A 12799-nucleotide genomic window follows, 5' to 3' on the forward strand; every position below is an offset into this window, starting at 1 on the left:
TTAGCCCCAAAGTCTTGACCAAAAAGCACCATTTGTAGACCTGCGATAGAGACTACAGCACATCACCTGATACCCTCAACACTGTATTTGGTGTCATTACTCTATGGGACTTTTTTGGGTTGTTTTTTTCCCCTTGGGGTGGGAGCAAGTATATTTTGCACATAAAAAGGAGTCTGAAATCAAATATTTTGTTGCACAGAAAGACTGTAGAAGATATTAGGGTATGTTCTGCTTCTCTCTCCTTCCAGGCAAACAGATGGATTGTATTTCTCTCTCCTCTGTGACTTGCTTAGACCAGTAAAATGCAAATGGAAATGCCATATGTTTCTTCCATGCAGTAGCATTAAGAGCCAGGACAAAGTCACCACATTCCTCCTTTCATTTTTTTGCCTTGGTGATTATGGAAGCATGTGTTGAGCTGGAGCACCTATCAGCCTGTGTGCCTAAAAGACTGCAGTGAGCAGAGGCCCTCCAACCAATGTAGGACATGTGGCAAGTAAACACTATCAAGTTATGTTGTGACTTTCTGCTGTAGGTTCGAGTGGCTGGTGTCGAGATGGCCAAGTTCACGAAACCCAGGAGGATGGTGCTGGTCCTGGCTGGACGCTACTCCAGACTCAAAGCGATCATCATGAAGAACATTGATGGTGGCCCCTAAGACCCTCCCTACAGCCACGTTCTGGTGGCTGGAATTGACTGCAATCCCTGAAAAGTGATAGCTGCCATGGGCAAGAAGAACATCGCCAAGAGGTCAAAGATCAAGTCTTTTGTGAAAGTTTATAACTACAATCACCTCATACCCATGAGGTACTCTGCAGATAGCCCCTTGGACAAAACTGTTGTCAAGAAGGATATCTTCAGAGACCTTAAAGGCAAGGCCTGACAAGAGACCAAGGTCCAGCTCGAGGAGAGGTAAACAGGATCCAACAAAAACAAACTGTTCTTCCAGAAACTGTGGTCTTAGATCGGTTTTGTTTCAGTCATTAAAAATAGCCCCAAAATAATAAATAAGTACAAAATAAGGCTCTGTTGTGTCGCGCTCAAAGCCAGTGAGATCTGAGAGTTGTTTGCAGCCACAGCATCATCTAGTACATCCGGACGTGTATGCTGCTTTCTTGCATAGAAATGTGCAGTGGAGGCAGCTCTAGTCACCTGGTCTTATTCAAGGGACCGCCTCTTTTTCCCTTCAAGTACACTAAAAATCTCTTTTTTATTCTCTCCGCTGTTGAACTTAATGTGGATTCTACCTGGTAAGACAGCATCCACAAATTCTTACGCCTGGGCATTTTCAGCACTATACCTCAGTGGGTATCGTCTCTTGGTGTAGAATGGCTGAGGCATTTTTTTAAAAGCCTCCTAATTAAGTTTTCATCTTGTCTCCACATTTAACTGGAAAAATCTCCTTAACACATTCCTAATCTAAAACAGCTGTTGATAATTTCTTAAGACTGAACCCAGCAAAGGGCAGTATCCATGCAATGTTCCAGATTCTGCAAGGTATTTCTTTCTTCAGTGTCTTTTTCTCAATTATGTTTTTTTTCCCCTCTACTCTTGTCAGGAAGTTTCAGCTGAATTTGTGTTGGTATATCTGGTATTGACTACTAGAGCCCAAGAGTAAGAGCATAAAACCAAAATCTCAGCTGCCTTGCAGTTCAAGTGAAGCAAATGCAGGGTAGATAGATGGCCACAAATGCTTAAAAGTCCTCTAAAGAAACTCTTTTCTCTAGGTTTTGGAAGTTTGATTCTGGAATCAGTTATTGCTGTATAACCAATCATCTTAAAACTTCAAGGCTTGAACTTTCTTACACCATACACAAAAATAAACTCTAAATGTGAGACCTGAAACCATAAAAGTTCTAAAAGAAAACACAGGCAATAATTTCTTTGACAACACTGTAGCAACATTTTTCTAGATACATCTCCTGTGGCAAGGGAAACAAAAACAACAACAACCAACTACTGGGACTACATCAAAATAAAAAGCCTCTGCACAATAAAGGAAACAATCAACAAAACAAAAAGATGACCTACTGAATGGGAGAAGATGTTTGCAAAGGATATACCTGATAAGGGGTTCATATCCAAAATATGTAAAGAACTTAGACAACTCAACACCAAAAAAACCAAGTAATCCAACTAAAAAATGGGCAAAAGACAGGAACAGACATTTCTCCAAAGAAAACATCCAGATGTCCAACAGACACATGAAAAGATGCTCAATATCACTCATCATCAGAGAAATAAATGTAAATCAAAACCACAATGAGATGTCACCTCACACCTGTCAAAAGGGCTAAAATCAGGGGCGCCTGGATAGCTCAGTCATTAAGCGTCTGCCTTCGGCTCAGGGCGTGATCCTGGTGTTCTGGGATTGAGCCCACGTCAGGCTCTTCTGCTGGGAGCCTGCTTCTTCCTCTCCCACTGTGTTGTGTTCCCTCTCTCGCTGGCTGTCTCTCTCTCTGTCAAATAAATAAAATCTTAAAAAAAAAAAAGAAAGAAAAAGAAAAAAGAAGGGCTAAAATCAAAAACACAAGAAACAAGTGTTGGCAAGTGTGGAGAAAAAGGAACCCTCACGCACTGTTGGTGGGAATGCAAACTGGTGCAGTCACTGTGGAAAACAGTATAGAGTTTCCTCAAATAATTGAAAATACAATTGCTATATGATCCAGTAATTTCACTACCATGTATTTACCCAACGAAAACAAAAACAATCATTCCAAAAGATATATGCCTCCCTCTCTCTCTCTCTCTCTATATATATATACTGCAGCATTATTTACAATAGCCAAAAGATGGAAGCAACCCAATTGTCCATCAACAGATGAATGGATAAAGATGTGATATATATATATATATATATATATAGAGAGAGAGAGAGAGAGAGAGAGAGAGAGAATATTAGCATATATATATTGCATATATATATATATATATATATAGAATATTAGCCATAAAAATGAACAAAATCTTGTCATTTACAATGACATGGACCTAGGATGGACCTAGACAGTATGATGCTAAGTGAAATAAGTCCATCAGAAAAAGACAAATACCATATGATTTCACTCATATGCGAAATTAAAAAACAAAAGAGATGAACAAAGAGAAAAGGAGATAAACCAAAAAAACAGACTCTTAACTATAGAGAGCAAACTGGTAGTTACCAGAGTAGACAGGGGTGTAAGGAATGAATGAAACAGGTGAAGGGGATTAGGAGTACACCTATCATGATGAGCACTGGGTAATGTATAGAATTTTTGAATCACTATATTATACACCTGAAACTAATGTAACACTGTACATTAATTATACTGGAATTAAAAAAACAAATTAATTTTTTTAAAAATGTTGAGGTTTACAACATCAACTATTTATTACTTCTCGGTTTTGTTGACCTAGGCTAGTTTAGCTGCTCTCATTTGGGTTCTTCCATATGTTTGTGGTCATCTAAAGGAGGTCAGGGACTCATGACCCATTTTTGTTTCATGTGGTCTCTTATCCTCCAGCAAACTCTACAGGCTTGTTTTCATAGCAATGGCAGGTTTCCAGGAAAGGAGTAGTATACCCAAGTACTTTTGCAAACCACTGCTTGTACCATGTCTGCTACTATTCCATTGGCCAAAGCAAATCATATGAGCAAGCCCAGAATCAGTACAGGAGAGCACTATCAAAGGCATGGATACAGAGGACATGAAAGATAGGGACCATCAGTGCACTTCATGCACTAATTGATTATTATTAATTATTACTAATTATCTATCCTAATGTATTAATCAGTGCAATTAATGTATCAGATAATGTACTTAGGAAAAGTTAAGTTTGCATAACAAGCTGTGTCAGTTTATACTTTAAAACCTTTCTTCTGGTGGTTGCTAGAAGGGCAGGGGACAAAATAGGTGAAGGGGATTAAGAAGTACAAGCTTCCAGTTGTAAAATAAACAAGTCATGGAGATGGGAAGTACAGCTTAGGGAATCTAGTCAATAATATTACGATAACATTGTATGGTGACAGACGGTGACTACACCTAGAGTGATAAGCATTAAGCAATGTACAGAATTGTCAAATCACTATGTTATACACCCGAAACTAAGATAACATTGTATGTCAACTATACTTCAATAATAAAATTTCAAAGATTTTTATTTATTTATTTGAGAGATAGAGCACTTGCACATGCAGGTGGGAGGAGGGGCAGAAGGAGAGAGAGAGAGAGAGAGAATCCCAAGCAGATGCCCTGCTGAGCACAGAGCCCAAAATGGGGCTTGATCCCATGACTCATGAGATGATGACCTGAGCAGAAATCACAAATCAGACACTTAACCAACTGAACCACCCAGGTGTCCCAACAATAAAAATTAAAATAAAAAAGAAACCTTTCCTAAAACCTGCTCACAGATGTGGTTCTGGCCACCTACATGGTTGTAATTTGATGATAGCCTACCTACTAGGATCTGTGTGCCCTTGTCAAGGCCCTATTTGACTCTCTGCATTCCTGCCAAGAAACTCTGACTCCCACAAACTCTTTTTAACGGTCTCATAGTCCTGTATACACTTGGCACCTAAAATGTCTATACACCCTTTAGATAAAGAAGAGAACAGAACATGGGCAGGTTGTTTTGTTTTTTTTTAATCCTGAAATGTTCCCTGAATTCATAGAAACTGTCACTTACCTGTGCAGCAAGCCCCCATAAACTGCAGTTATAGGCTGCCAGGCACTGAATGTTTGTGTGCCCCCTCAAATTCTTTATGTTGAAGCCTTAATCCCCAATGTGATGGTAATAGGTAGTGGGGTCTTGGGGAAGTAATTAGATTTAGATGAGTTCATGAGGGTGGAGTGTTCATGATGGGATTAGTACCCTTAGAAGAAAAGGAAGACAGCAGAGCTTCCTCTCTCTGCAGTGGGAAGGCAGCCACCTGCAAGCCAGAACAGGGCCCTCACCAAGAACTAAATCTTCCAACACCTTGTTCTTGGACTTCCCAGCCTCCAGAACTGTAAAAAATAAATGTCTGTTGTTTAAGCCCCCTAGTCTATGGTATTTTGTTACAATGGCTCAAGCTTATTAAGACATAGACCAACATCAAATATCATGTGCCTAAAAAGAGTAGCATTAGAAAACTAGTATAAGAGAAACAATAAAGTGTCAAGGTCAAAACAATCTACACGCACATTAAAATCAAATGTCCAGGGGTGTGCGGCTTACTCAGTTGGTGAAGCATGAACTCTTGCTCTCAGGGTTGTGAGTTTGAGCCCCATGTTGGGTATAGAGATTACTTAAAAATAAAATCTTAAAAAAAAAAATCGGAGCAACTTGGGTGGCTCAGCCAGGTGAGCATCTGACTAGTGATTTCAGCTCAGGTCGTGACCTCATGGGTCATGGGATCAAGCCTGCATCAGGCTCCCCACTCAGTGGGGAGTCTGCTTGAGATTCTCTCCCTCTGCCCCTGCCCCTGCTTGTGTGCACTCTCTCTCTCAAAAATGAATAAATAAATCTTAAAAAAAAAAGACAAATATTCGAAGCCACACCTAAACCTTCTTCTTGTGTAATTTAAATCTCCAAATTCTATTGTTTGTTGCATCATGCAATATTTCTGACCTATACACCAAATGCCAAGACTTTCAAAGAGCTAATAAATAGCACCCCTCTTTCCTGCTGAGATTATTTAGAAATTGAAAAAGAAGGCATTTCAACAGCTGGACAACCAAAATATCACCTTTATGGTTGATAAAGGCCAAGCTAGAAGACACAATTAAGAGTGGCAGCCAAATGTACCTGCTCACTGAAACCGGAAATGAGGCCGACTTTGTATTCGGGCATAGGCAGTACTGATGAGAACGGTAGTCTTCCTAACAGGAGGTGGGTGGTCTGATCCAGTAAGAATTACTGCACAGAAAGTGGAAGTTATCCTGCTTCCTGGTTCTTGTTTCCCTTGGGCTTTTATTCTCCACAAGAACAAGAGTAGAAACCAAGCCAAGCAGGTTTAAGTTATTCATCAAAAATGCAGAGCTCAGACGTAACATTGATTGTTCTCTGGGATAAATTAAGCAAAGGAGTGAAAGTACACTAATTAAGCGACCCCCTTATTGAAGGATATATTTCCCTAAAATCAACAAATAGAATAAGAAAAACATTCAAAGGCATAACAGGAACAAATTTCCTGTATTGAAGGAAGAAGAAAATATGAACATTAAAGTAGAACACTGAATTCCACTTCTACCCATGAAGAAACTCAATGAAAAATATGTAGTCTTTTCAACAAATGGTACTGGAACAATTGGACACCAATTATTAAAAAATGAAACTTGACCTAAATTTCACACCTTACATAAAAATGTACTCAACATAAATCATGCACTTAAATTACAAAAGTTAAAGTGCTATTATCAAAAGATGGGGCAATGGTTACTGAAGAACTTTAATGACTAACAAAAAGAGTCCTTAACTAGTAACTGATTTGAAAGTATCTTTTCCTGCCAGAAGTATCAATGTTGTCTGGCATTTATCATTATTCTTTCATTCATTCACTCATTCATTCATTCGTTCATTCATTCATGTCACTCTTCTTGAAGGAGCTCAATACACAGGAAAATGAAGTATTTCTTCTTCAGTCATTATAACTGCTGACCTGGTACCCTGTTAATCTGTCAGAAGAGGTAACACAGAACCTCACTTGGGGTCCCCCTCTGCTGGGCACCTTGCATGTGTACCAACCACACTGCATTGGCTAGAGTATGGCAAGCAAGTAGGGAAACATGACTAGCTCCCCAGATACCTCATGTCCTCTTCTACGTTGAGCTTCAGAGACAGGACTTCCTTGGATCTTTTGGGTTCTTGGTATTCTGCTCTCACTCTTGTAATTTTTCTCAGAAGCAGCACAGAGAAAAAGGGGGAAAAAGGCAATAGCAGTAGTATTTTCATAACCATAAAAGGCTATCTGGTTGAAGGTCTTCTGACTCTTTGCCTGCTTTCTATTGCCAAACAGCACATTTATTAAAACATACCAAAAGCCAAATAGGCTGGTTGCTGGCAGCGAAGTTCATTTAAAGAACTGAAGTAGGAAGATTACAGAACTGGAGAGCTATGAGAACTGTTTTCTGAAGAAAACTAAACAGCCAGGAAAGCACTAGAGCTTTTGTAACTGTTTGAAATTGATGCAAACGTGGGGAGCTGTTTCAATGTATCCGACGCACACTCCCTTTGAATGTGGCCCTGTCAAAAGCAGTATTATCAATGATGTGCTAATATCAAAAATCAATATGAGATATTAGCAATGACATCCTAATAATTAGATTTAGAAACGATGTTGATTTTTGTTATCAAAAACTGCATATTCTATTTTCTGTAAATTACTGCTTTTCGAGCTCTTAAAGTTTGTGTTAGTAAAAAAATAAAAATAAAAGAAGAAGGAAGAAAGGAAGGAAGGAAGAAAAGGAAGGGAAGGGAAGGGAAGGGAAGGGAAGGGAAGGAAGGAAGGAAGGAAGGAAGGAAGGAAGGAAGGAAGGAAGGAGAAGAAGAAGGAGAAGGAGAAGGAGAAGGAGAAGGAGAAGGAGAAGGAGAAGGAGAAGGAGAAGGAAAAGAAGAAGGAGAAGGAGAAGGAGAAGAAGAAGAAAGGAAAGTAAGAAATGTCCATTTGTATGTTCTTTGTTTTCTAAATCATTTCTTAATGCGCTGGATTTGACTCCTTCATAAAATCTTAGATCTTTCTGCCCAGCTTGCAACAGAGGATCCCAGTAGCAGCACCAAAGGGAGTTGGTGAGCTCCCAGTTAGGAGGGTTTTGTGTCCTGCCCCTTGTTAAGGACTATGGCCATCTGCTCACTCTCAGGTCCAGTCCCATGCCAGTGCTGTTTCAAGCCCAATCTCACTGCTAGTTCATCCTATAGAAAAATGTAGGCACTGTCAGCAAGTAGATTTAAGATTTGCTAGGAGCTTTACAGTTTAAAAACTCTTTTTACTGTTTTTACCATTTAAAAAATTCTAACAACTTGTACATCACCTCTTACACAAATTCTTTCTTGGCTTTATCTAATTGCATTTGTCATCATGTTGGTGACAATCTTCTATACAGGAAGAAAACTGGATTACTTTGGATTTTACAGAGACTTTATACATTATAAATGTGAAGTAGGTATTTTCACCCCTTTTTTAGAGGCATAGGAAAGGACCCACTAACACACTCGAGCCCTCCTCGCTAGTAAGTGGAAGAATGGGAACTTGGACTTGGGTTTCCTGAACAAGTCCACCAAGCTTTAACCTCTGTTCAAAACATAATAACAACCATTCATATATTTATAGTATTTGGAAATAAAAGCATTTCATATGCACCATCTCTATCTGATCCTAGAAGTAAGCAGAACAAAGCATTGCATCCCATTTTATAGATGCAAAAACCAAGGCTGGGGGTAGTCAGGGAGGCGGAGTGGGGGGGGGTTAAATGATTTCTCTAAGATCAAACAACTTTCAAGTGGCCAAGTCAGACAAGACAGAGAAGCCAGGCTTTGGGACTCCTCACTCACACTATCCCAGCTCCACTCTATCTGCTGTACTTTGCCTCTCATTCCACTGCTTTCTCAGTTTATCTAATTAAATTGGTTATACGCAGTTTTGCCTCCATAGATGAAGAAAACTGGACTACTTGGCTTTTAAGAGAATTGGGGGATGTTTTTATAGGGTGAAAGCTTCTGTTGAAGACTTCTGCTCAACAGAACCTAGAATGACAAATGAAGAGGAGGAGGAGGAGGAGGAGGAGGAGGAGGAGGAGGAGGAGGGGGAGGAAAATAAAACAACCTGGCAATTATTTACCAGGGTGTGTGTAGAATTGTCGTTAGCCTTCCAATCATGAAGATTTGTGCCCAGTCTGTTTAAAATACCATTAGTGTGGAGTGCTTGGCCGGCTCAGTCTGTAGGGCGTGGGACTCTTGATCGTGGGGGTTTTAGCTCAAGCCTCATGTTGGGCCAGAGTTTACTCTAAAAAAAATTTTTTTAATTAAAAAGTAAATAAATAAAATGTATTAAAATACTGTTAGTGTGGGTTTAAAATTTTTTGATTGCATTGTGAGCAGTATGGATCAACACTTGAGAAGTATCTTTAAATAATCTGCTAAGTTTTTATTTAAAAACTTAATTCTTAAAAAAATTATAACAAAAAATGTTGTAGGCACAGAAAAATTCCAACAACTGGTTGGTGTGAGCTAGGATCATTCGATGTATATACTTAGGTCTTTTTGACGTGGAGAAGGTGAAATTATGGTTATTTGAAAACAGAACCGTTAAAGATTGTGTCAAAACAGTTTCTTTCCTCCACTTGATTTTTTACTGTAACAAAAAGATTGTGTACTTCAGCCCCGTGTGGTATCACATGGAAGTCTAAATGTCCTTACAATGTTCTTGACTCAGTCCCAAGAGTGCAGGTAGCTGGCCTTCATTGAATAAGAATACAACTGTGACTCAGAAGATTTAAAAACGTGTCTCCAAAACACTGATACCAGTGAATATGAGGACATTTGTAGAAAGATGAAAGAATCACATTTCCCTCTTTTGCAAAAAGGTAAGCTTTACTCTTGCTAAAATCAATTCCTATTACTACCAAAAAGGTAAGGGGTGTGTGTGTGAAAAAAAGTAATTTGTCAACTACAAGTCACTATTCACATATAAGATTTTTTTATCATCACCCTATTAGGGAATTAATAAAGTCTCATTTGTTTGGTGCCCTTTAGCCTTTCCTATCTGATTACTAGGCAATAGAGCTTCAGGGATAATAAAGGTGAAATCGCCAATAAATTTTTTTTAAGAAAAAAAAAAATCTAGCTATGCCAAAGTTCTCAGAGTTCCACGTTGTGCAACAAAGCCACTGGGCTTTGAATCAGGGCCATGACTCCAGCACCTTGTGCCAGATACTACATTTACTCAGGGTCACTTGGGCAAAAGTAATGAAAAATATTAAAGCAATGTTTATGTAACAGATATGCAATATCAATCATGTTATGTACATTGGTGGTAAGAGTAAGGATTGGGTTGTTTGGGAGAAAAGTGACATTTTCTCTTAAGTAGTGGAAAATTACCAGTTGATAGTGTGTTGGAGTCTCTACTTAACTTTATTCCTTTATTCTTTCTTCATGCAGCTCCACTGTACATCATTATGATAGTAAAAAAAATAAAATAAAAAACTAAAAGGATCATCAGAAATGTTTTCTAAAAGTGATCTGAGAGTCGAAGTAACATGGTGATAAACTATAAATTATACATTATGCAGCCTGTCATTTCTGTGATGAGATACATGGGCAAAGTGTTGGAGCAATAATTATGCTCAGAAGATGCTTCCTAATTGCCCTTTCATGGCAGACAGCTGTCCAGATCCTACCTTTCCCAGCCTTACTCTGATAACAAATTCTAAAGACCTGGGGTTACAGCAAACACCCTGCTTGGCAATGTATCATAAGCTCCAAATTCACCAATGGGTTCATGTTGAGGGTTGTTTTGTGGCCTCAAAGGTGGTTTTGTTTGAAATCCACTAAGCTGTCGTTGTTCCCCAAGCCCCCGATCTGCTTGGTCCATCGTAGCAACGGCTTTCCTGTATTGGTTTACGCAGTAAACATTGAAATAGGTCCTGAAGTCCCTACCCAACTTTTATATCTCCTGCCCAAAACACTAGCTCTTGATACTGTATCTTTTATTTCCAAACTGAATGCCATTTCCCTAAAATACCGGGTTCTCAAAATAATTATTAACCCCAAGTTCAACCCGCAAAAGCCAAAGTGATCCATGGTATACCTAAACATTCCATTTCAATACTTCCAACTATTTCCTTTGCCATGTTCTTTCCTTTGGAGAAATGTACTGAATTCTCACTAGTAAAGCCAAGGGAGAATATCTTCTCTTCAAAGTCACAGAAACCTTTACCTACCCCTTAAGAGACAGAAAGGAAACTTAACTTACTGCCTACATTGTTGCCCCAGGCACTTTACATGAGTTTTCTCATCTACTTCCCGAGTAAAGAGTACACAGGTTTTCCAAATGGAGAAATTGAGGTCCAGAGAGCCCAAAGTGAAAAAAAGAGTTAGTGATCAAGATTCATACCGTTGGCTGTAGAATTTCATAATTCACGCACCTTCCAAGAACACCACCCTGCCTTTCAAAAGAAGAGGCTGGAGCCAAAGTCAGCTACTGCTTGGGTGTTCTAAAGGAGGAGCAAAGGGAAAGTATTCCTGTTATGGGCTGAATTGTGTCCCCCTCAAATTCATATATTGAAGCTCTAAACCCCAGTGCTTCAGAATGTGACCATCTTTAGAGAAAGAGCTTTTAAAGAGGTAATTAAATTCAAGTGAAACCGGCAGGGTGGGCCCTAATCCAATCTGACCGGTGTCCTTATAAGAAGAGGAGATTAGGACCCACGGAGGGCCACCAGAAATGCACATGCACACACACAGAAGAAAAATCGCATGAGGACACAGTGAGAAGGCAATCATCTGCAAGCCAAGGAGAGAGGCCTCAGAGGAAACCAACCTTGCCAACACCTTGCTCTTGGACTTTCAGCCTCCAGAACTGGGACAAATAAATGTCTGTTGTTTAAGCCTCCCAGTCTGTGGTGTTTTGCTATGGCAGCCCCAGCAAACTAAGCCAATCTGTAAGAAGCAGTGGGTCTCCTATCCACGCAGAGGGATGAGTTCTTTTGAGGCCACTGTTGAAAGATGCAACATTTTTCTAGGCTTGAGGTTCAATTTCTATGGACCTTTCCAGAGGAACTAAATCAGTCCTAGTCCTATTAGGTCTTCAAATATTTTCTTTTCTTTTCTTTTCAAGATTTTATTCATTTGAGAGAGAGAGGGAGAGAGAGAGCACAAGTAGGGGAAGCAGCAGGGGGAGAAGAAGCCCCTCCACTAAGCAGGAAGCCCAATGTGGGGGTCACTCCCAGGACCCTGAGATTATGACCTGAGCCAAAGTCAGATGCTTAACTGACTGAGCCACCCAGGCACCCCCAAATATTTTCTTTAGGCACAGAAGACCACATCAATGTATGGTACTGGAGATAGAGGTCTAGAATAAACATGACAAAGATGTCTACAATGTAGCTGATGTGATTTGCACCCTCTGGTTCTGTGGGAGAACTCAACTTTACACCCCAAGGTGGGGATAAGGTAGGGAGGAGATTTAGCTCTATCAAAACTCTTGAATGACAGGATTTGATAAGCTTTAGGTTTGGTGAATATGTGGAGGAACTGGAAGGGTAGCCACCCTAAGAGGGCTTGGAAACCCCATGGCCTTTCCCCCATCCACACCTTGCCCTATGCATCTCTTCCATATGGTTGTTTCTGAGTTGTATCATTTGATACTAAATCAGTAAATGTAAGTCAGTATATCCCCAGGTTCTGTGAGCCATTCTAACAAATTATCAAAGGCAGTCACAAATCCCATTTGGTCAGAAGTACAGGTGGCCATCTGGACTTGCAGTCGGCATCTGAAAGGAGGGCAGTCTTGTGGGACTGAGCCCATGACCTGACCTGTGGGATCTGAGGTTATCTCCAGGTAGTCTGAGAATTGAGTTAAATTTATAGGACACACAGCCAGTGTCTAGAGAATTGGAGAATTGCTTGGTGTGGGAAAAATTCACACAGCTGGTTTGGAAGTATTGAGAATAAAAGAGAAAAATAAAGTTTCCTTTTACAGTACTCTAAAAAGTTTCTAAACTTTGGGTTGGCCTCAGAACATCATTGGCCTCCCACTGCCCGCTAGAAAGAGAATGACCTACAGCTGGGCAAGCCTCCCGGCGTCCTTCCAGGGTACACTCGCACTATCCAGGAACAG

The 12799-nt window shown here is 39.9% G+C and overlaps 1 long non-coding RNA gene and 1 pseudogene across 1 annotated transcript; both read left to right on the forward strand.

Annotated features, from left to right (window-relative positions):
• The first annotated feature begins 556 nt into the window (after positions 1–556).
• LOC113251452 (60S ribosomal protein L27-like) lies at positions 557–964 on the forward strand (annotated as a pseudogene).
• Positions 965–7480: 6516 nt separating this feature from the next.
• Positions 7481–11716, forward strand: LOC130542879 (uncharacterized). Its single transcript, XR_008957754.1, has 3 exons — positions 7481–7615; positions 9395–9545; positions 10120–11716. It is a non-coding gene; the product is annotated as an uncharacterized LOC130542879 (long non-coding RNA).
• Positions 11717–12799: the final 1083 nt, after the last annotated feature.

The sequence above is a fragment of the Ursus arctos genome, unplaced genomic scaffold (assembly GCF_023065955.2).
Source record: "Ursus arctos isolate Adak ecotype North America unplaced genomic scaffold, UrsArc2.0 scaffold_10, whole genome shotgun sequence".
In the NCBI taxonomy this organism is placed as follows: domain Eukaryota; kingdom Metazoa; phylum Chordata; class Mammalia; order Carnivora; family Ursidae; genus Ursus; species Ursus arctos.